Consider the following 24,278-nt stretch of genomic DNA (forward strand, 5'->3'; position numbering starts at 1 on the left):
AGGCGTCACAGCAGGGAGTCGAACCCCAGGGAGGCTATTAGCAATTTAACTCCTCATTCACGTGGGAATGTGAATGCCAAGTACTCACAGCCCCACGATGGCACTCTGTGCTGCCGATGGCTCATCTCCAACCTGATCCAACACCCTAATCTTTCTCGCTTTCCCTCCCTCCCCCATCCCTTTTACTTCTGTGACTTTCCAAGGGGTGGGGGTCTCCGCTGGGGTTTGGTGGGGGCAGGTGCAAAGGTGTGGGTGGCAACCCTGTTCCCTGAAAATACAAGGGAGCGATTCAGATACTAACAACACCCATTTAGGGGGTCAGAGGGGCAAAATGAAGCTGCAGACTGGGTTCAAAGACTCAATTCCAGGGATATTTGGTGTGGGGGGGTGAGGATAGGGGGACAGTAGTTTACTTAACACTTGTCCCTGATTCCTGACAGTTAAATGTATCAGTTGAAACAGCAGGAGAGGTTGAGTTGTAACAGGGTGGTCCCCAGGAAAGGAGGAGGTTCCCTGCCCCACCCAAGGGAGGGTGGAGCTGAGCAGGGAGAGGAGAAGCTGCAGAAGAGACTGAGGAAGGAAGGAAGCAGGATGGAGCCAGAAGGAGACCTGGAGGAGGCACATGGAGCCTAGAGACATGTGAAGAAACTGCACTTGTCTTTTGGTTGTGGACTCTGTGACACAGATGTGGGTGAGACCCGTGGGGAGGTGACAAGGCAGCTTTTATCTTGATGTTGATTTTGCTCTTTTCCTTCCGGGCTTGTCTGGTTGTTTGTGACCCTTTTCTGTGGGTCCCCACTGGAAGATGCTGTAGACTTGTGATGGGCTTTGGGGCCTTGCTCTGGGCCAATCCCATTTGGATGGACTTTTACCCACGAGGGGACGGGTCACTTTGGGTGCTTCATTTAGAAACTAGACTCTTTGCCTTACCCGTATTGTTTCCTAGTCGTATTAAAGTTCCTTCCCATTAAAGTCTCCTATGTTTTGTGTTGATGCGGCGGATGGCAGAACCCATTTAGAGCAGGCAGGTTTGTGGGGTTTGGGCTGCCCCTCTCCCTGTCCTATAACAGATTGAGTGGTTCAGGGGTGAATTTCACAGTATCCCTAAGGTAACCTCTTGAGTCCTGGTTCTGGGGCTGTGGCTGCTTCTTCAGGCAGGCTCCCAAACAACCAGAAAGTCCAATGGACTTCACCTATTTTGACTAATATAAAACTGGGGGAAATCTTGATTATAAGTGACTCAGGCCTATATGGAGTGTATTTAACAGTTCCTACTAGGGCAGTGGAAAAACAATTTTGGGGAGAAGCCAGGGGCCCTGCGATTGAGTCCCAGCTCACCTGCTAGTTAGCACAGTGACTTGACCCCTAATATTAGCAGTGATCTGAGACAGATGCAATCCTGATTTGAATGATAAGACTTTCATACATTATATGTAATTTCATCAATACGGCCATAAAATAGACTGGTCCCATTTCACAGATTAGGAAACTAAGAACAAAAATTAAGATTACAGAGCTAAGCTGAAGTGCAGCTGCAGATTGAATGGAACCAGGCAGTTAGAACTGCTTCCAGGAAAGCCACCTTCCCAGCTCACCATGCAAATTCATCACCTGTTCACTTTCCTTTCTTACCTGTTGGACGATATTTGGGGCTGGCCAGTCTCTGACGTCACCTCCTATTATAATATGCCCAGTTTTTAAACTCCTGCAACGAGCCAGCCTTGGGTGCTAATTTGAGGTGCTCAGGAAGAGTTATTTCCTCACTCAGGGGGGTGAATGTTCTCATTCATAACCGGACATGTGTTTTTTTGGGTTTTTTTTGTAAATGCATGCTTCTAAAATGCCCAAGGATTCCCGAGAGGAGGCAGATCTTCCTGAGGTCTTGTTTACACTATTAATTTGTTTGGGCAAAGCTTCCTTAAAGGAGGGGAAACAATACAAATCTCAGCCCCGCCCTGTCTACCATCAGCATCCTTGGTAATTTGTAGAAATGCAAATTCCTGGGGGTTCCTCAGTCCCACCGAGCAGAACTCTGGAGGGCGCTCAGCGCGCTGAGATTTCACAAGCCCCCCCCAGGGCCTCCAGATGCACACTCAGAAAAGTTTGAAGAAGGTTGGTCCGGGATGGCTGGTTTTCTGCCTGAGCTGGTGAGGTGTGCCCACATGCTGGTGTGGAGCCAGGCCCGCCGTCTGGGCGTGCGTTAGCTTAATGATTAAATACCATTTCAAATAACAGTGCCTTTCGGGGTGCCACCCCTCATGCATAGGAGGGAAAGAAAGGGAAATTCTGGTAGATTTCAGAAGGCAGAAGGGTGGGGCCTAGACTTCAAGGGGATGCTGGGAGGAGAGGCAAGGAGCTGGGGAGGAAACTGCCCGCCTCCCTCCAGATCCATCCGGTTGGAAACGTCGTGCAGTGCCCCGAGCCACAGGAGGCAGCGCCAATTACAAGTTTATGTAATAGACGAGGTCTCTGGACCTCCCGCCTCCGCCCCCCGCCCCCCCAGCTTTGGGATGGGGAGGTGGGGGCGGGGCGGGCTTTCTCCGAAGTGCAGGATAGACCAGGATGGAGGCTAGCTCCCCAGGGTGGACAACGCGTGACCAGATCCCCGAGGGAGAAACTTCTGGGGTCCCCGCTTTTGTGTTCTGCAAACCTCTGGTGGCGCCTGGCAGATGCTCTGGGGCTCTGCGTAGGGCGGGGGTCGGACCCGCCCGGATCGCGGCCCGGGGCTGAAGGAGGAGGTGTCTGGGTCGTGCACTCGGGCTGCTTCCCCGCGGCACGGTGTGAACTCGCTGGTTTATGTAACTCCTGCCCTCGGCGGAGGACCGTGTGATGCACTGAGTCACGGGGGCGAGCGCAGGGGCCAGCCACTCCCGCCCACGTGACCGTCAGATGACTCGTTCTAAGTTTGCCGGGGCTCATTTACCGTAATGCCGAAGGCTTCTAATCAGCCTCCATATTAGTCATCCCGAGTGACATTCGATACGCGGGACAGCTCGGTCCCAGGACATGGCAGCGTGGATGACCGTGGAGGGCAGCAAATGCTGCTCAGGCTGCCTCTGATTTTTGTTGGAGCCGGAGTTTATGCTGAGCCAAGGAAGCCTCCTGCGAAAAGGGCCAGGGAAGACAAAGATTCTTCTGGGCGAGAGCAGAGAGCCGGGGAGAAAGTGGCCATGGGGTGCGAGGCAGGCACAGATTACTCAAGCCCGCCTGCAGAGTTGGGACAGGGCTGCGAGGTTGAGTGTGCTCCTCCCGGCTTGCAGTATAGGGTTATCATGTCAGATTTCCTTCCCAGCCTCTCCTGCCTGGCGTGTGGCCCAGGGACCAGCCTTGACACTGCCCAGGCCTCCAGAATCCCACCCTGCAGGGGGAGGCTATCCCGGGCGACCCAGGAGCAGGTGTGTAGAGGGCAGAGATGCCCTAGCTGCTTCTGCACCACTCCTAGCTTTGCGTGATGTGCAGAATGTGCTTCAGAGTGTAGCATCCTGGTCGCTGACCTTTCATTCCTTGCATATAGATTTCTCAAAAGCCCAACCCCCAGGTCCAGTCCAATACAGGCCACCAAGACTAACTCTGACACCGTTGTTCTTCCTTGACCAAGCCCTGGCATTGGAGCCTTCTCCAGCTATGCACAGCTTGTTAGGGAGGAAGGAGAGAAGCCAGAAAGGAAGGGAGATGCACTGTTTCTTAATGCTTAAAATAAAAATAAAACTTGTTGCTTTCATTGGCAACAGTTACCTCCTGAAGCCATGCCCTCACTTAAAAGGAAAACAAATGAAGTCCCTCCGCAGGCTTTTGAAAGGAGGAACAGAATTCAGGTGAGTGGAAACCTGGCTGTATTTACCTGCAGGGCCTTGTTAAGACACATTTGCCTTGAGATAAAAGGTTTTCTTTTGGGACAGTCCCAAAATGACTGTGCTTGATTCAATTAAGCAAGGCCTAATGAAAGAGAATCCAGCTTGGAGATATGCATCATCTCCCTAGGTGAGTTGTAAATACATTCTGACCAGGTTTAAAGAGGCAAGCTCTTGAAAATTTAATCTATTTTAAAAATGCATATCCTTGCCACAAATTGCTTTGAAGAAGATCACTGCGCTGATTGCATGCTGAGATAATTATTCTGTATCGCCACTTAGGGAACAAGATTTTTTGATAAAGACTACAGTGTCAGTCTTTGTTAATGACTCGGGAGGAAAAGGAGAGAATCCCATACAGCTGGGGCTGGCTTGCTCTCCTGCCTCCATTCCCTGAACTCCTTGCCTTTCAGACCCAGGTGGTGGGAGGCTGGTAGAGCTTGGCTTAGGAACTTGGAATCCAAATGAGTTAAGTTTTCCTCACCTCTCATTCCTAGTCCCCTGCATGAAGGTGGGAATTAGGGTGAAACCAAAGTCTTCACCCTCAAGACTCTGAGACCAGGCTGTTGACCTTGAGCAATGACCTACTTGTGTGCATACCTTTCCCTCCTCAAAGACTAGCTGTTCACCTCCAGAGGGAGAGCTGAGGCATCCCAGCCACAAGAGTCTGGCCAGTGTGTAGATGGGTACTGATGAGGCACCCCTGGGAGATATTGCTGGCTTGCTTTTAGACCACTGCTATAAAGGGAACGTCACCATAGAGTGACTCACACAATTTCTTTAGTTTCCCAGTATATATAAAAGTCATGTTTAAACTATGCTGTAGCCTACTAAGTGTGCAGTAGCATTATATCTAAAATAACAAGGCACACCTTTATTAAAAGATACTTTATTGCTGAAAAATGCCAACCATCATCTCAGCCGTCAGCAAGTGGAAATTATTTTGCTGGTGGAGGATCTTGCAAATACAATAAAGCAAAGGTGTGCCTGGACTTTGGAGAAGATGGCAATGCAAGGTCCACCCATACAGGTGTGCTACCCCTCCCACAGCTGCACGGGCAGGAGTGGCTTGTTTCCTTCAGTGTTTTGTCTCATTGAGCCTGGATGTCACCTCAGAATCCTTCTTAGCATAGCATCACCAGTCCTTTCATATGTTTATTCATCAATAACTTGATAAATACTATTAGGAGCCTGTTCTAAGCCAGGTGCTGATGTGAGGAAGGAAGGAAGGGGTGGGGATAGAGGAGAACAGAAGCGATCTTTATGCTGTAAAAAAAAATGAAACACACTGACCCTACTGGTTAGTGACTGGGAGGGGTAAATTTAGACATAATGCTCAGGAAGGGTGTCTTTGGAGAAGTAATAGAAGAGTTTTTTATTTCAGAAGGCAGCAGTCATATGAGAAAAGTGGGTGCAAAGGCACTGAGGTACGAATGACTTAGCCCAGGTGATGAATCCAATGAACCTGACATTTGAGGTGTTGTCTACTTATATGCTAATCTTTGGGGATCTGGCTGAAGGGTATTTGACTTACGGGTGTGCACACCAGGGTTCTGTACCCCCATTCAACTACCCATCGTCACGTAAGCAGCACTAGGTAAGTGACGTGGGATGGCACTCATGGGCACTTTGGTTTTAGTAGTATTTATGTGAAATGCAACAGTGTAGTGGCCTTAAGAGTGGCTCTCCAATGGAAGACCCTGGGCCACAGCTCGGCTCCCCCCACTGCTGCTTTAACACAGACAAATTATTTCACATTCTCTGTGCTTCCATTTTCCCACAGAGCTAAATGGAGATGATACATCCATCTCAGAGGGGTGAAGACAACTCACTGAGGGGCTGAGTCACCAAACTCAGTTAATCCACTGAAGTAGCAATTGACCAAAACCTTACAGAAGAATATTTTCCTGAATATTTTAAATGGATATGAACAGTCTCCAAAAGTATAAATACTTCCTTTGGCTTCCATATTCATTCAAAATATTTAGGAATATAGTCAAGTACACATGTGCTCATTAGTATAATCTCCATAAATATTACTATTTAATTTAATCAAACAGTGGAGAGAGTATTAGAAAATCATCCCCTCCTCTATATGATTTTCTTTTTTTTTTTAAGATTTATTTATTTATTTGTTTGTTTGTTTATTTATTTATACAAGCACTGGGTACAGTCAGAAGCACGGGAGGGTGAGAGGATTCACCAGAGCCAGAGCGGGGAACAGAACAGGCAGACTGACGAAATACACTGCTGAAAGGAGCAGCGGGCACGGCAGGAGAGGTCTTCGCGCTATGTGAGACCCTCGCCTGGCGGCCGGAGATGGAACCCGTGCTGCAGAGGCTGCGGGCAGCTTTGCAGCCCAGCACTCAACCACTGCACCACCGGGGAGGCCCTCTATATGATTTTCTACAGCAATCAAAAAATGAAATAGCAACAACAAAAAAAGCCAGAAAAGGAAAACAAGCATGCAAAATTTCCTCATATTGAGTTTTTGTTTATATAATTTTGCCAGTGAAAAAGAATACATGAAGGGATAAAGAAATCCAGTTATGGGCCTCCCCGGTGGCGCAGCGGTTGAGCGCTGGGTTGCGAAGCTGCGCGCGGCCTCTGCGGCGCTGGTTCGATCCCCGGCTGCTCCCCGGCCACCGGAGGAGGGTCCCACATGGCGCGCAGACCTCTCCTGCCGCCCGCTGCTCCCCTCAGCAGTGTACTTCGGTCCTTCTGCCTGCTCTGCTCCCCGCTCTGGCTCTGGTGAATTCTCTCGCCCTCCCGCGCTTCTGACTGTACCCAGTGCATGTATAAACAAAACAAACAAAGAAACCAGCAAACAAATAAATAAAGCATGCCTCTATAATAAAAAAAAAAAAAAAAAAAAAAAAAAAGAAATCCAGTTATACATTAGTTTTTATGTCTATTTAAGATTTAACTTTGATCCTTGGTTATAGTCTCATATATTATGTTAATAATGATTCCATAACTAATAAGTGACTTTTCATAAAACCAAAATGTCTATTAAAGGTACAATTTATGCAACTACCATATGGTACCACTGTTGTAACCATTTGTCTCCTTGATTTGCTCTTTAGTTTGGAACAAACAATAATTAGAAAAGACAAATACAGTTTGATGTCTGTGTGGTCAAATATTTAATGTGTGAACTAAAATTTACAGGCACCCAATGAAAATAGTATATCTTGAACTTATCTGGTTCACTGTTTAAAATTTTAAAACACAAACAGAAACTCAGCAGCTCCACAGAATGACAGCATTGAAGAACTTGTGTCTTTATCATCACTGTGCTATCAGTGTTTACTTTGAATCTGCAGTTTAAAGGCAGGTATTTGTAGTAGCACAGAGCTGGAAACACCAGCTGAGCACTTGAAACTGTTACAGCGACAAATTTATCTCAAAAGGAAGCCCTGTGGCTGAGTTCACCTGTGGGGGCTGCTGTAATTGGAAACTCTCTGAATTAGCTTCCATGTAGAATGCCTTGTTCGTTGAAGGATAAGTAATAGAAATGTGTTAATTTGAAGCTTTCTTGTATATCACTTAAACTCAACAGTAATCCCTGTGATTGTTTAGAACTTAGACCAAAAATAATTTATTTTGGCAGGGGGAGGAGATAGTAGAGTGTGTTATCACCGACATTATTTACATTATTGAGAACGGCTGGCGCACGCACAACAAAGCGAAGATCAACGTAGAGTTGGTTTTATTACTGCTTTTAAATGCCCCATGTTATTGTCCCTCCCACCACCTTGCCCTACTCAGTACACCCCATGCATTAAACAACCAGGGACACCATGGCCCCTTCTCACCCCGATACCTGCCTGAGGAGGTGTCACTCTGTCCTCTGAGGCAGTGGGTCTCTGATTGCATCCAGGAAAGCTCCTTGAAAAGGGATTTTAAAAATGATTTCATATAATTCCTATACCACAAAAGTCACCTTTTAAAAAGTGTTCAAGTCAGTGGCTTTTAGCATTTTCACTGAATTGTGTAACCATCCCTTCCACCTAATCTCAGAGCATATTCAGCTACCCAAAAAGAAACTTGGCAGTTTCTCTCCATTCCCCACCCCCCAGCCTTGCCAACCACTGGTTGGCTTTGTGTGATCAGCCCTTGATGGAAAGTAGAAGTCACCATGTCAAGCAGTGATGGCAAGAACATTCTCAGTGGGGGACAGTATGGACGACATCCAGGCAGGAGCGCTCGTGTGACCACAGCAAAGACTGAAGGGGACAGAAGCTGATGTGTGCCACCAAGGTCAAGCAGCCCACCAGCAGGACTTGGCTTCTTCCCCAAGTAGCTGGGGACCCTATAGGTCCGACATAACCTTCCACCTAGTGCTTCTCAGAAAATGTTGAGCAAGCGAGGGAGCAAATACATCTTCCATCATAAAGGATTGCTTTCTTGTAAATATTTAGGCATAAGGTCAGACAGGAGAGAGCCATAGATGCATGCCCTCACAGTGGTGGTGCCATCTTACTATTTGTTGTGTAGAATTTTGGTGTGGACTTCTATGCTAAAGCAAGTAGCTGAATTCAACTTGGAAATCAGGTGGAACTTATCTACTCAGGAAACACAAACTCCAAACTTGTTGGGATTTCTTGAGGTTTGACAGAAGGGAGGCTGGAAATCAGACTTAGAATTTGGTGTAAGTGGAGATGTAGAGCAAGATCCTTCTCATCTGCATGTCTTCCTATTGACTAAAATGTTTTGTTTCTATTTGAAGTTTTTTTTTTAAAGATTTATTTATTTGTTCATACAAGAGCTGGGGTACAGACCAGCGATGAGGTAGGTGAGAGGATTCACCAGAGTCAGAGTGGGGAACAGAACAGGCAGATTGACTGAAATACACTGTTGAGGGGAGCAACAGAAGAGACAGGAGAGGTCTGCCGCACCATGTGGGCAGCTCCCTGGCCAGCCAGTGATCAAACTTGTGCTACAGAGACTGTGGATTGCTTCATAGTGTGGTGCTTAACCCCTTGTGCCACCAGGGAGGCCCTCTATTTGAAGTTTAATGTGTTGACTTGATTCCCCTAGGAAGGTTTTAGACACCCCTATTTTGGGGCACCAGCCCTACCCAAAAGTCTTAGTTCTCCTCCATCTCTGACTATTCTATCATCCTCCATGTTGCCCATAACTACTTTTATTAATTCTCTATATAGTCTCTCAGTGCTGTTTATTCAAATACATGCCAATACAAATATGCCATCTTATTCCCCCCTTCTTTCAGGAAAGGCAGCCTACTGTTCTAAACTTGCTTTTCTACTTACTACACCAAAGAGAATTTTCCATATTAGAATATAGAGAGCTCCTTATTCATTTTTTTAACAGCTGCATGATATTCCATGGTGTATTTAACCACTTTTCTATTGATGGACACTTGAGATGTTTCCAATTTTTCTCTTGCAAATGATGTTACAATGATGACTCTTGTTCCTGCATAATTTTGTGAATGTGCAGCTGTGGATAAATTCCCAGAGGTGGGCTTCTGGGCAAAGGTAGCCCATTAGTCATTTTGATAGACGTTTGAATTCCACATGCCCTCAATGAGGGCTGAACCATTTTGCATTTCCACCAGCTCTGTTTGCCTGAAACCTTACTAGTCAACAATGTTCTCAAACTTTTGGGTTTTTCCAAACCAATAAAAAGTGAAAAGGGTATATCAGTGTAGTTTGAATTTGCATTTCTTCCTAAATTTCACCCCAAAAAGCCATGATATTTCATTTTTGTGAACTCATTATGCAAATCTTTTACCCATTTCCCATTGGATTATCAGTTTTGCATAGTCTCAATTTCTAGGAGTTCTGTATATATGAGCTATGAGTTGCAAATATTTTCCCCCATTTGTTGCTTATCTTTTAATCTGTTATGGTATTTTACCCTCTCTAGAAACTTTGTTTTTATATAATTAATTAATTAATTAATGGCTGTAGTTCCTTAAACCATGGGTGAGTCTTTTCTTCCTCAAGGTCTCAAAGAAATTTGTCCATGTTTTATTCTTCATTTTTCACATTTACATTTTGATCCATTTAGAACTTGTCCTCATGTTCAACAAGAAGCAAGGACCCAGCTCTACCTGTTTTCCATGGGCTGGCAATGTCAGTTATGGACAAGTTAGCATTTGCTTTCCCTGAAGGGAGATGCCACCATTATCAGAAACTCAATTCCTTTATGTCTTGGGCAATACTTCTGGATTTCCTAAGTGTTTGTTGGTGCATTTGGGTTGTCTCCACACTATTTTGACATGGAGGATTTGGCATGTGCTTTATCTGAAGGGCTAGTTCCCTTCTCTTTGCGTTTTTTTTCCTCTGTTTTTTTGGCCAGTCTTGCTTGTTTGCCACATATAAACATTAGACTCAGTCTGTCTAATGGTAGGACAAAGGATAGATCTTTTTCAAGCTGATATTAAATTTCTACTGTTTTTTATTGATTCTTTCACCTCTTGGTTGCAGCCATCAACACACTGAGGTGCTTGGTTTGCTTTGTGACTGTTTTTTATCAAATCTATTCCTTGAGCCAACTCTACACTGGGTGCCCCAGTTGCCTTCACCCCCTCCCAACTAGCACAGTGCTGAGGGCTCAATAAATCATTCCTTCAATTGATCTCCAATGACAACTCATCCTAGGCAGGCGTTTTCTTGAATGAGGAAGAATCCCGTCGGTAATCCCATTTAAGAGAGTCCATGTGGTCTGTAGTTGACTTAGCTCAGAAACTTCTGCTAGAAACATGTCTGATTCCAGGACCTATGCAAAGTCTGTGGACACACACATTTCCCTTATGGGCTCCCTGCTTCCACTCCGTACACTTCCCGGCTTGGGGGAGGGCAATGGTGTCTGCTTTGTGGTTAAGGTCTAGCTCAGGTTAGAGACAGCATGTGCAGGCAGGTGAGGCCCAGGGCCAAGAGGAAATAACATGTTGATCAACAGCACTGGCCTCCCCCCACCATGTTTGGGAAGGTAGATCACACAGCAATCTTCCATCAGGAAGCCTCTGTCCTCTGTTCCAGCCCCAAGGAAAGAAAATGAGTGGAAAATCTCCTGTATTTATATGGTTTCGGCTAGGTGTCATCTGCTTCCACAAATTTTCTGCCTGGTATATGCCTTCCCCCCTCAAATCAGGAGAAAGGAGCAAAGATAATCCTGTGAAGCTGGCCTTGTGAATCCCAATGGCCCCTCCAAATCACCAGTAAGACCAGGACAAGCACATGTCAATACACAATTTCAGCGTGGAAACCCCTAAATGGAGAAGTACGTGGGAAAGGAATTATTGTGAGATCCCTGTGGCAATAGAGATCTTTGATAGCTGTATTCGTCAACAACAACACTTCTTTCTTTCTCACCGTGCAGATATCCACTTGGGTCTTGAAATGAGGTTACACCCCAGGGATGGGGCAGCTGTGAATCCAGGCAAGGAGTGCCTGGTTATAGACTTTCTTGGGTTTTCTTTGCTTGGCCATGTCTGATCAGGGCAGGCATATTTTCATAAGCCCTTGCAGACAGGATCTGCTTACCTTCACCCCTCCCCAAACTAACACTCTGCTGTGGGCTCAACAAATCATTCCTTTGATTGATCTCTAGATGACAACTCATTCCAGGCAGGCGTTTTCTTGCATTAGGAGGAATCGCATTAGTAATCCCATTTAAGAAAGTCCATGTGGTCTGTTAGTTGTTGACTTAGCTCAGAAACTTCTGCTAAAAGCATAAAGCATGTCCTGAGCCCGCAGCCATAAATTAGCTCACGTTCTGGCATATTTTCAAATGTCTGTGACATCACCTCCACCTGACAACTCTGCCTTCTCTCTGAAGATCTTGCCACATCTCTCTACCCCTCCTCTTCTTAAATCCTGTTTTCAGAATCATGTGATGCTGAAGCCCTTCCTGGGAGCAGTTGCCTCGGAGAACTTGGGCCACCTGCCAAAGCTGACAGGAGGAGATGTCCAGGCCTTCAGAGCAGGGGACAGGTGGAGGGACACCAGCCTAGGAAGGCCCGTGTCAGGGAAGTCATTACACTCAGCTTTTGTCATTTCAGTTTTCTGAGATTCCTGTGGCTTCCGACTTCGGCCAGCTTGGTGCTGGTAGGTACCTCTTCGCATCCAGAAAAGGGGGGTGCAGGAGCAGGGGCAGCCACACATACTTTTGCAGGCGCGGGGATGAAACAACTGACATCTGCTTGGGGCGTGGGAATCCCACGGTACTGGAAGCCTCCGATAAAGTAAACCAAAACATTTCATTAAAATTCATTTCCTTTTCTCACATCTTACTGAAAACAGAAAAATATTTCAACCTTGGCATAGCCACTGAATTATTCATCTGAAAATTAAAAACAAAAAAACAAAACGTTGATGCAATGCACAGAGGCTCCTCCTGCCCTTTGCTCCCTGCTATGCCCTTCCTCTGAAATGAGGCGGGGTCCTGGCTTCCCCAGTGGTCAGTGCCAAGGGGGACATGTTCTCTCTTTCATCCTCTCATCGGAGCTGTGCCAAGACACCAAGCCTGGCGCCCAGCCCTGAGGATCACAAGTTGCTGTAAGCCCTGGACCTGCACAGCTCAGGGGGCCCAGAGAGCCCAGACTGGGACACACCAGGGTGGTGAAGGTACTAACTCAGTGATTAAACCCCTCAATGCTCCCCAAAGCAGGGCTCAGCCTGGGAGGAAAGTTCAGAACCTGCCCATAGTTCCGTGGCCAGCATATAGCTCTGGGGCAGCCGTGCAGCGTGACCCGTGCCCTCCATTCTTCATGGAGGCTGGTGCTGAGCCAGCCAGAGACTTGGGAGGCTCCCTCCCCCCCTCACTCAGCAGTGTAGGGGGTGCAACAGTTAGGGACCTGTAGGGGGCAGGAAGACACAGAGCAGGATCTTTATGATCCGAGCAGACCAGGTAAAGGAGAAATCCTGGAGCCCTCACTGGCTTTTCAAGCTTTAATTGGGATTTACCAAGCACATGGCAGGCAGGGGGGCTGGGGGGCCGGGAGGCTGGCAAGCCACCCGGCCCCCAGCAGGTCTTCACTCTGTCTGGGCTCTCTGTCGTTCTCTTGCGTTCTCTCTGCTTCTCTCGTGGTTCTTCTGTTGGTTCTGCTTCTTTTCTTCTCGTGGTACTGCTCTCGTGGTTCTGCTTCTCTGCTCTCCTGTTCGTTCTTGTTCTCTCCTGGCATCCCCGTGATGCTGCCCTTACAAGCCCCGTCTCTCAGCCCAGGTGTACCCATCTACGCATGCCCACGCCCCACTCCAGGTGCCCGCCATCAGGCATGTATGCAGGACCGCAGGGATCCATCATCAATCCTAATGGTAGGAGGGCAGAAAAGCCTGACGCTTTTTTACCTTACCCTACAGGACCCATGACTACCCCCTGGATGCCCTCTCTTGGGTTACCCATTTGGGGCTTCTCTTCAATGTCAAGGCTGCCTTTACTGCTCATTGTAACTAGATGGCATTTGCCTAACAGTGCAGAATGGGGGACAGGGGAGGCCTCCTGCACATTTCCCGAGGGTCCCTTGGGATCACTACTTCCTCTCCAGGTCTTGCTGCTCCATCCTGTCTTCATCAGCACCTCTAAAGCCCCACCTTCTGTTGGGCCCTCTACTAAGAAGGTTTTTGAGCCCTGACTCTACAGTGGCTGTTTTCTGAACCCTCAAATCAAAACACACAGCTGTGATAATTCTTAGGACATTCACAGAAGTGAAACTTGGAACCTGAGGCTGCCCCCCAAAGTTGGTGATTATCCCTCTGCTAGGGTGGCTGGGCCCTCTCCTGCTGTGGGACTTTTATTTTGGAAAAAGTCAGACTAGTTGCAAGTGTGTTTGGCAACCATGCCAGGCTGGGTAGGTTCATCTTCGGTTCTCGCAGATGAAAAGATAAAGTTGGAGTCTTCGGTAGATTTTTATCTACTGGTGCTGAATCAGGGGACAGACCAGCTTCCTCTCAGTATTTCTCTGGCTGTCTCTTCCCTGTGTAGTCATCACACTGCCTCAGAGTGATGCTGCCCTTATAGCCCCTCACCCCTCGGCACAGGTGCCCCTATTTACATATGCACATGCCCGTACTCTCTGGGGCTAGGTGTCCATAATTACAGGTGCGCATGCAAGACTGCAAGTGTGGGTCATAGATGCTAATGGCAGGATGGCATGAAAAGCCCGATACTTCATTTACCCTACAATGTGCCTTTTTATTTCACTTGCTTCCTACCATGTTTCTCCTTCCTGAAATTCACACACTTCCTTTACCAAAAAGCACTTCGTAAATAGCCATGGAGACTTCTTGCATTGATGGCCCAGGGGCCTTGGAAGTTGTGCGTGAATTGGATAGTGTAGACACAGAAAGCCACATCCACACCTTCTAAAGAGGAGCAAGGAGAATCCATCCCCTGCTCTGTTTCTGGCAAACACCGCCCCCCCACCCCTGAAAAAAAAAAAAAGGTCTAATTATTCAGTGTGACTGTCAGTGTTAATCAGATTAGCCAGAAGATACTCAAGTCTATTTCATTTTGTTGCACAAATAAAGCCTAAGGGGAGGTGAGAGTTTCTGGCTTCCCCTAAAATCCTTACTCCCTGGCAGTAAACACTTTTGTGAGAGGAGGATTCTTAAAGCGAACATGTGTCCTTGGCCACAGGGAGCCACACCAGGGCCTGCAGCCAGGCCTGCAGGACTCCTGGGGAGAGACCCCCGGAGGCCAGAGGAGAACAGGTGGGCAGGTAGGGGACAGAAGCACAGTGCACTGGGATGGGCAAGCGAGGTGGCGATGGAAGCTTGGGGGAGGCTCCAGAGATGAAACCACTGGAGAAGCTCAAAACCCATCAGGTCAGAGCAGAGCATGGCCCAAAACCTGCAGGGGGGCTGGGGCTGCACAGGCGCTCTTGTTTGCTACCATAACAAAGTACTCCAGGCTGAGAGGTTCACATGAGAGACAATTATGCTTTCACAGTTCTGCAGGGTAGAAGGCTAAGAGCAAGATGTTGGCAGAGGTGTAGTGCTGTGAAAGGCTCTCTTTCCATGCCTCTCCCCTGCTGCTGCTGCTGCTGGCTAGCTGGTAGTCTTCACCATTCCTTGGCTTGCAGACACATCATTCCCATCTGCGCCCTCAAGCTCACACGGTGCTCTCCTGTGTGCACGCCTGTGTCCACAGTTCCCCATTTCATAAAACACCAGTCATATGGCCTCCCCTGGTGGCGCAGGTGGTTGAGCGCCACGCTGTGAAGCTGTCTGCAGCCTCTGCAGCGCCGGTTTGATCTCAGCCAGCTGGCGAGGGTCCCATGTGGCATGGCAGACCTCTCCTGTTGCACCCGCTGCTCCCCTCAGCAGTGTATTTCGTCGTATGCCTGTTCTGTTCCCCACTCTGTCTCTGGTGAATCCTCTCACCCTCCTGCACATCTGGCCTATACCCCGCTTCTTGTATAAATAAATAAATAAATAAATCTTTAAAAAATAACAAACACCAGTCATATTGGACTAGGTACCCATTCTACTCCCAGATGGCCTCTTAATTGCATCTGCAATGACACTATTAGGCACCAGGTACCCTGATGAGACACACGTAGAGACAGTGGTGAGACCAGTGTGCCCATCACTCCACAGTCCTGCTAAGAGTTTTGTCTCAGGTCCCCAGTCTGTTTTTAAGCCAGAACGTTCTGCCCACTCCCTGGGAACTTAACAACTGAGAAAAACAAGCTTTATCCAGGCTGTTGGTAATGCGGCAGGAAGCATTAGTTGTCTCCCAATATCCATTGTCCCTTTCTTTCAGGAATGAATCCCTGCAATAAAAAGTGCATTTTCCAGCCTCCCTTGCAGCTATGTGACCATTTGACTATGTTGGGAAGAATGGGAAATAAGCAGAAGCTCCTGGGAACTTTCTACTTTAAAATTCTTCCTTTTCTCCTCCTCCTCTCTCTTCTTCTCATAGCTTCTGTTATTAAAGATTTATATGAACCAAGCACGCTTCTAAACATCTTGCAATTATCAACTCCTTTGTTTCTCACAACACAATGAAGAAAATATTCTTAGAGAGCCTCCCTGGTGGTGCAAGGGGTTAAGATGCAGCACTGTGAAGCACATATCTGCAGCCACTGCAGCATGAGTTCAATCCCTGGCCAGGGAGGTGGCCCACATGGTGCAGCAGACCTCTCTCCTGTCTTTCCCACTGCTCCCCTCAGCAGTGTATTTCAGTAAATCTGCCTGTTCTGCTCCCCACTCTGTGTCTGGTGAATCCTCTCACCCCCCCCCCATCCTGCACCTCTGGCTTACACCCTGCTCTTTTATGCATAAATAAATAATTTTTTTAAAAAAGAAAATATTCTTAGAGCTCTGTTGCAGATGGGGAAATTAAGGTACACCTGCCAGGTACCCTTGACTCTCTATTTTTGTTTCTTCCCCTGTTTGATGGATGCAAAAATCCTAACTGACCCAAGGGATCAGCTACAGGAAATGATGACTTAAGCTCAGGATTTAGTTCAGTGGCTCTTCAAGTTTCCAGCTAGAATGAAGCTTTGCTGGCTGCCACTTTTGATCAAGGGTCAGAGCCTGAGGTGATGTACCACTGAGCAGCAAGAGCCCTGAAGCTGGGTCCCTGTAGCAAAAACTGTTCACAAAGCAATTTGCTTTTCTTCTTGGCACACAGCTAGGCTATATTCCCCAGCCTCCCTTGAACTTTAGAATAATTTCCAGCCAATGGAATTTGAATGGAATCCTAGACATAGCCCATTAGAAGTCATGTTCTTTCCTAGGTGCTCTTCCCCATCATCTGGCTACATGCAGGGGATTCTGGGGCAGAACCACAAGATTGAAAAAACTGTACCACTATCCTTGAAACATTTCTTAAATAGGTTTATTTAACATAGGGTTACTAGAGCCTATAGCACGCTGGACCCACATGGAGGAAGGAAGCCTGCTGATCTTGAACACTATGTTGGATTGTCAGGTAACCAGGGGAAACAGCTTTTTTTGTGTTAAGACATTAGTATCAAGGGGCATGCTTGTCACTGCAACTAGCACTGGCCCAAATTAAGAGAGTCCTCAAGAACTCTGTGGTATGGATTGGCTCACTAACCTTGAATGGCCCACACTGGAATTTCCACATGAGAAAAAAACACTTCTGCACTTTCTATGATTTCTGTAACTTCCATAATTCCTAGTCACCTACTAAACACAGGTGAATCTAATTTTAAAAGAGCATGACAATTACTTTGGTCCCTCTAGAGGCCTCCTTGCCTTTGCTTTTTTTGCCCCTGTTTGACTTTGACCCTTGGGGGTCTCCAACGATCATAGCTTTGCCAGCTTGGACCCTTAGAACCTCCCAAAGGCCACTCACTCTAAGGACACCCATAGGTGCCTCCAGCCCAGGTTATTTCAGGTAACCAGCTCTCTGACTAGAAGGCTGAGCACCTTGACTTGCAAACATCCACACGAACCTGACAGATGACTCAGTTAGTGAGTGATGACTTGCATTCAGCCTCTATTACAGCAGCCTTTCAGCATCTATCTTCCCAGTAGACAATTAAAAAACTTGATCTCTGCAACTTCTTAGAACTCCACTTATCACATTTGGATTAAAAAAACACACCAACCAACCTCCGAATGGCTTTTCTGCCAGATCTTAAACATTCCATATGGTCCAAAAGCTGGTTTGACTAATGAAGTGCGACTTGTGGTGCTTGAGATGACCCAGAGCCGCGCTCACTACTAGACTTTAAAACGTCTCCCTTCCCTTAGCTCTGGAGGAGTGAGGCAGGACCTGGGAGCCAGCAGCTTGGACGGAGCTCTAGCATGATGCTGTGACCCCAATTAGCACCTCACGTCACCAAGACAACTGTCAACCATCTTCCATCTTCTGGGGGACCACCGAAACTAGACCTTGAGTCGAGAAATCTTGCTTGATCCAAAGGCAGGAACAAATGTTCATAGCTCTACAAATCTCCAGACGTCAGGATTCCAGGAATCCTGGAAGAGCTGAGAGTACCTTCCTGGACGTCAAAGAGCGTGGAGTGGCAGAGAGAGAAAAAATTGCAAATCAGACATGCGACTTTTTCCAAGCCACATTACTCACCCGACAGTCAGGGTCCTCATTTGCAAAATGGGGCATATTTCTCTCTTACGAGGACTCTCCAGGATTGAACATAAAATTATTTTTGAAAGTGGCAGAAACTCTTTTACCTCTCAGTGCTACTTGTCTTGATGCTGTTTGTCTTGGTTCTTCTCCCCCGACTCCCAGGAACTCAGAGCCCCAGCCCTGCCATTTAATGAGGTGCACAACTTGTCAAAATAATTGGACGTCTCTGCACTGCTTGGGGTAACCAAGCCCATAGCACTGGCGTGAGGACTGAGCAAAGAGTAGGAGGCGTGGAGAGCAGGCTTGAGCCAGGAAGTGTCCAGCAGCTTGTTATAGTCATAGGAAGAGCTGCCCGTTGCTCATCTTGTCCCCCCTTTTGGGGCAGAAAGCTCCCTGGGGCTTGAAAGCTTGTTTTTTAACCAGCTCCCAATTCCCATTCACGGTTAAGTCTTATCCCTGGGCCTCCAGATCCTGTCCCATGGACTCACTGGCTGCTACTCACGCTGGAAATGACAGCTGACCAGTTTCTAGGCTGGTGACCCTTTTGGCAGCTCACTCAGCCTCTGCACCCCAGGTCCCCTCTCAGAGGCATCCTGTGGCATGGGTCTAGTCCACGGCCAGAAAGGAATCTTCCTGTCATGAGTCTGGGGCTGGTGCATGATCTGTTCTTAAGTTTTTTCCACTGAGGTGTGTTTCTCATTGAGTTTGCCTCAGATGTGTGTCCAGGGACCATCCTCTTCGGCACCTGCCTCACTTTCCTCCTCTGGCATTCTTGCCCCTCTTAACCCTGACACCTCGCCACCACCACCCCACACCCCCAACCAAGGATTCCCAGTTCCAGGTCAATTGCATCCAAGTTTGCCTCATGCAGAAACTGGAGAGCAGCGACTTGGATGCCTGGGGAGGACACCCGCCTGGACACACTCTTTCTGAGCTAGGACTGACCCTTCTCATCACCGGGCTCAGTGCTGGCGTTCACATGTCTCTGCCTCTCCTTCTACCCGAAGACAACTCCCAGACACAGGATGCTGGGTGGAAACCATCCTGCCTGGGGGGTAGGGGCATCAGAGTCTCAGGGAAGCTCGAAGACGTAGGACCACATGATGCAGAAGCCCATCTCCGTGCCCCAGGCGAGGTTGGTGCTCCAACCAAGGAGGTCAGGTCACCTCTCCTCTGTCCTCCATGCCTCCCTGGAGCCTGCCCTTTCCGAGGATTCCATGGAAAGACCACTCTGGGGGCTGACTCTGAGCTGACAGTGGTTCCCCTTGGTTCCCCAGGGTGACAGGATGCAGACCAATGGCTGCCCCAGAGAGTGTGTGAGCAGGACCGGCTTGGCCACCCAGGCAGAGGGCTCAAGAGGAGCAATGAGCTTCTGTCTCTGCCTCATGGAGGGGGGAGGGGCAGGGTCTGCTGTGTGAAGGAGGCCCTGGCTGGGGGCTGCGTTCACATTTCCCAGCATAAGCAGAGTCAGGGTCTGGAACTTTCCTTCCCTTTCCCTCGTGTGATCACCCACCCACCAGACCCCAAAAGCTGGGGTACAGGGGGGAGGTATGGGGGTGAGAGGATTCACCAGAGACAGAGTGGGGAGCAGAACAGGCGGAGTGACTAAAATACACTGCCGAGGGGAGCAGCGGGTGAGTCAGAAGAGTTTTGCTGCTCCATGTGGGTTTCTCTCTTGGCCAGACGGGGATTAAACTTGTGCTGCAGAGGCTGCGGATTGCTTCAGAGTGCGGTGCTTAACCTCTTGCGCCACCAGCGAGGCCCCCATTGTTTTTCTAGAGTGACACTTGAACACGCATGTTCTCAGTCTCAGATCAGCCCCAGAGCCGCAGCTCTCCGGGTTTGTCCTCCAAGACTTACTCTATACCTAACAATAAGCCAAAAACCCTGACTTAGCCAGAAGCTAACCGGCCAACAACTGTCACTGCAGCGACCTGACTTAGCCTTTTTAGAGGCACTGGGGGAGCCAAGGAACAAGGAGTTAGGGGGGAAAGCTAGAAACAGCAAGACCACATATCATTAAATAAAAATGTGACCAGCCTGGATTACAGGCATGCATCCAGGGGGCTGAATCGCAGCTTGTGTAGCTGAGGTGCTGGGGATCAGGGCCAAGCACGCCTCAGTGGAAGACCAGGCACCTCCCAGGACTTCGCTCTTCAGCAGTGCTCAAGTGTCAATGATCTTGTTTACCAAGGTCAGAACGGTGATGGGAATGAGAGTTTGTTTGTGTCATCCCAGTGACAAATGACTGGGGCACAGCTGAACTCAGGAGAGGGGAGGAGGAACCAGAGAAATTGTATTTCTATTCTCGAATCTCCATACAGCTGTCTTGAGCCAAAGTTAGTTAGTACAGTCAAGAGTCTCCTTTTCTTTGGATTGTGTGTCCACAGTAGAGAAAAGCCTGGTGACGGTGCTGACTGTGGTTCACAAAAGGACACTGTGTGTAGCCAGAAGAAAAGTGAAATGAGAAGCATTGATGGATGGACAGCGGGTGGAGACTGGTGGCCAGCATGTGGCTTCTATGAAATGAATGCATGAATGCAAGGACCCTAATTATTACTTTCAATTTACAAAGTATCGTGTACATAGAAAATGCTGCAGGACCACTCTGGCTGCATCTCAGAGCAGTTTTAGAAGTAAATATAGAAATTCTTGTGTACACAGCTTTACATTTAAAAAAAAAAGTCACTTTAAAGAGCAAGCAGTGTTTCCATACTTCATTGAATAGATCTGATGGGTGACCAGTTTTGTTTGTTTGGGTTGTTCTAGAGCAGGGGTCCTCAAACCACAGGCCACAGGCTGAATCTGGCCCACTGCCTGTTTTTATCAATAAAGTTTTATTGGTGAAGAGCTATGTTCACTTGTTTGCACACTGTCTGTGGCTGCTTTCAGTCTATAACAGCCGAGCTGGGTGGGGATCACAGAGACTGTCTAACCTGGAAAGCCTAAAATAGCTGGCCTTTTCTAGAAGCTTCACTGACCCCTATTCTGTTGGAAACAGTTACTTCAGAGCAAGTCCACAGGCTGTTGGTGAGGTGATGACGCAGGGGAAGTTGGGGCCATTGTTGAGGAGCTGGGCTCCCCCATGAGCAAGGAGGGGGCAGGTTCTGTGGGTCGTGATTCTGTTATTGAATATGCAACCTATGCAGAGGCTACATGTAAGTGGAAATGGTTGGGTACAAAGAGAAATTACCACTAAGGCTTTTATGGAGGTGTTAAACATTTTATCAACTCATGGGATCTCTGACTCACAAAAAAAAAGTCAGGTCAAGATCGAACTACGGTTGAAGAAAACATCCTTTTAGAGTTCTGACATAGGAGGGAAGGATCCTAACTTCCTCTTGTGAACTAGCAGGGGTATTTAAGGCAGTGGGGTGCTCTCATTTTTAGGGCTTTGTACAAAGGCTATCTCCTACATTGCTCCCCTTGCTGCAAATGGAAAAAGGTGGAGAATTTTCACACATCCCAGGGACCTGTATCCAGTAGGGTTCATAGTCTTATGTTTGGATTTATTAGACCAGTGGGTTGGAAAGCAGTCACTGGCCATGGATTGTACTGGAGATGGCATATTTAAATCCCAAAGGTGGAGTTGTGACATCACACTGGGTAGACACTGAATAATAAAGTGACTGTTAATAAAGTAAGGACATGTTATGAGACATTCTGCAGGAGAAGAGGTGGCAGAGGGATCAAAACAAAACTATATATATAGTTTAATTATATATATAGTTAACAAATAAAATAATATAAATAATAATAAAGTGAATATAAAATAAATATTAAAATATAAATATATAAATATATATAATTAAAAAAAATAAAATACAAAAGAGGAAAAAAAAGTCAGAATGTGCTAGTCTGGAAAGCCTAACATCTGGCCTTCTGACACTAAAAGGGGCTCTTGGTACAAAGAGCCGTAGAAAACCTCACCGCTGCTTCCTTTCCTCCGCTCTTGGCTGGGCGGAGCAAGCTCAGCAACAACAGCCAGAGCAGGTGTTCCCAGCACCGACTGAGAGCTCTCCTAGATCATCTCCTTTCGTACCCACAAGTAGGAGGTACTGCGATGGCCCCCATTTTAGAGATGAGGAAACTTGGGCTCAGAGAGGTTAAGTGACTTACCCACGATCACACAGCTGGAAAGCAAGGGGCCAGGCAGTCTGACTCCAGAGTCCATGCTTTAAAAAGGAAAATCTACAACAGACCTCAGGGACATAGAACTGGGTCCACTCCAATCTTGGCATGACACGCTGCCCGACGCATGGACCCTCTTTTCCTTATTTCATGAAGGGAGTTACACATCAGTTAATACCCACACTCGCGCAGTTTTCGTCTGGGCTCCCACGGAAGATTCCAAGAGAGGAACGTGAGTCCAGGTGGTTTCTTCGGAAGGTGGAGGAACGCCAGTAAGACTGGGGCAGCAAGGAGACGGCAGCACGCAGCCAAGCCAGAGCCTCAAAGGACACCTGGAGGGGCCTTCCTGGTGGTGCAGGGGTTAAAGACAGTGCTGTCAAGCTATCGCCAGCCACTGTAGCACAAATTTGATCCCCAGCCAGGGAGCTACCCACATGGCACAGCAGACCTCTCCTGTCTCACCCCCTGCTCCCCTCAGCAGTGCATTTTAGTAGATTCTCCTCTTCTCCCCACTATCTCTCTCACCCTGTATGCCTCTGGTTTATACCCCAGTTCCTGTGTGCATGAATAAATAAATCTTAAAAAAAAAAAAAAGACAGGGGCTCCCTGGGGGTGCAAGGGGTTAAGATGCAACACTATGAAGCTCTCCGCAGCCACTGCAGCAGACCTCTCCTGCCTGCAGCAAACCTCACCTGCTGCTCCCCTCAGCAGTGTATTTCAGTAGATCTGCCTGTTCTGTTTCCCGCTCTGTTGCTGGTGAATCCTCTCACCCCCCACGCCTCTGGCCTGCACACCAGCTTTTGTATGCATAAATAAATAAATCTTGAAAAAATAAAATAAGGGCCTCCCCTGGTGGCACAGCAGTTGCTGGGCTTCGAAGCTGCCCACAGCCTCTGCAGCACTGGTTTGATCCCCGGCTGCAGGCGAGGGTCCCACATGGCGCACAGACCTCTCCTGCTGCCCGCTGCTCCCCTCAGCAGTGTGTTTCGTCAGTCTGCCTGTTCTGTTCCCCGCTCTGGCTCTGGTGAATTCTCTCACCCTCCCGCTCTTCTGACTGTATAAATAAATAAATAAATAACAAATAAATAAATAAATCTTTTTTAAAAATTTAAAAATTAAAAAAAAAAAAATAAAACGAAAGACAACTGGAGCAGCCCCTGTGGGCAAACTCTGGAAAACACAAGCTCAGAATGACCTGATACATGGAGGGTGGGGAGGGTGCGCCTTGGCACACCTGTCCTGCCAGCGAGCAGTTGACAGATGCTGGGTGGGAGAAGTTTCCAGGACAGCGGTGCACATCTGGTAGTTGGAAGTCATCTGGACACATGCAAAGTCAGGTCCAAAGCAGTGTTTCTCAATCTTCAGTTTAAAATCATCTTCACTCCTAGTGAGACTTCAAAAGAACTTTTTCTAATTGCCCCACCCCTGTAACATTTTGAAACTAGAGAGACTATACATGAGTTAATGTGCTGTGTGACTCTTTGGCGGGTGGGTATTAGTCAGGATTCTCCAAAGGAACAGAACCAACAGGGGTGTGGGGTGTGTGTGTGTGTGTATGTGTGTGATTTCAAATATATAATGAATTCTGGGGGCTGAGAGTCTTGGCAGCTGGCATCCGGAGACCCTTAGAGCCAATAGTGTAGTTCCAATCCAAAGGGCAACAGACTCGAGACAGAGAGAGAACTGAAGTTTCAGTTCAAGTCCCAAAGAAGGAAAGAACCAGGCCTCCTTGGTGGTGCAAGGGGTTAAGCAACGCACCATGAAAAAATCCGCAGCCTTTACAGCCTTTACTCCCCTCCCGGCTGGCCAGGGAGATACCCACATGGTGCAGCAGACCTCTCCTGTCTCACCCACTGCTCCCCTCAGCAGTGTATTTCAGTCAGTCTGCCTGTTCTGCTCCCCACTCTGTCTGTGGTGAATCCTCTCACTCCCTGCATCTCTGGCCTGTACCCCAGCTCTTGTATGCATAAATAAATAAATCTTTGGAAAAAAAAAAAGAACCAACCCTCCAGCTCAAGGTAGCCAGGGAGGACGAGCTCCCTCTTACCACAGAGTCTGCTTTTTTGCTCTCTTCAGGCCTTCAGTGGACTGGCTAGGAGGCAGGGCAATCTGTTTTGCTGCCAATTCAAACATTGATCTTACCCAGAAATACCTCGCAGACACATGAGAATAACGCTTGGCCAAATGTCTGGACACCTCAGGGCCCAACGGAGTTAACCATCACCCCTACAAACCACACACCCCCAGTACCAGTTT

Source organism: Talpa occidentalis, unplaced genomic scaffold (assembly GCF_014898055.3).
Source record: "Talpa occidentalis isolate TD23 unplaced genomic scaffold, MPIMG_talOcc4v2.1 talOcc4.14, whole genome shotgun sequence".
Lineage (NCBI taxonomy): Eukaryota > Metazoa > Chordata > Mammalia > Eulipotyphla > Talpidae > Talpa > Talpa occidentalis.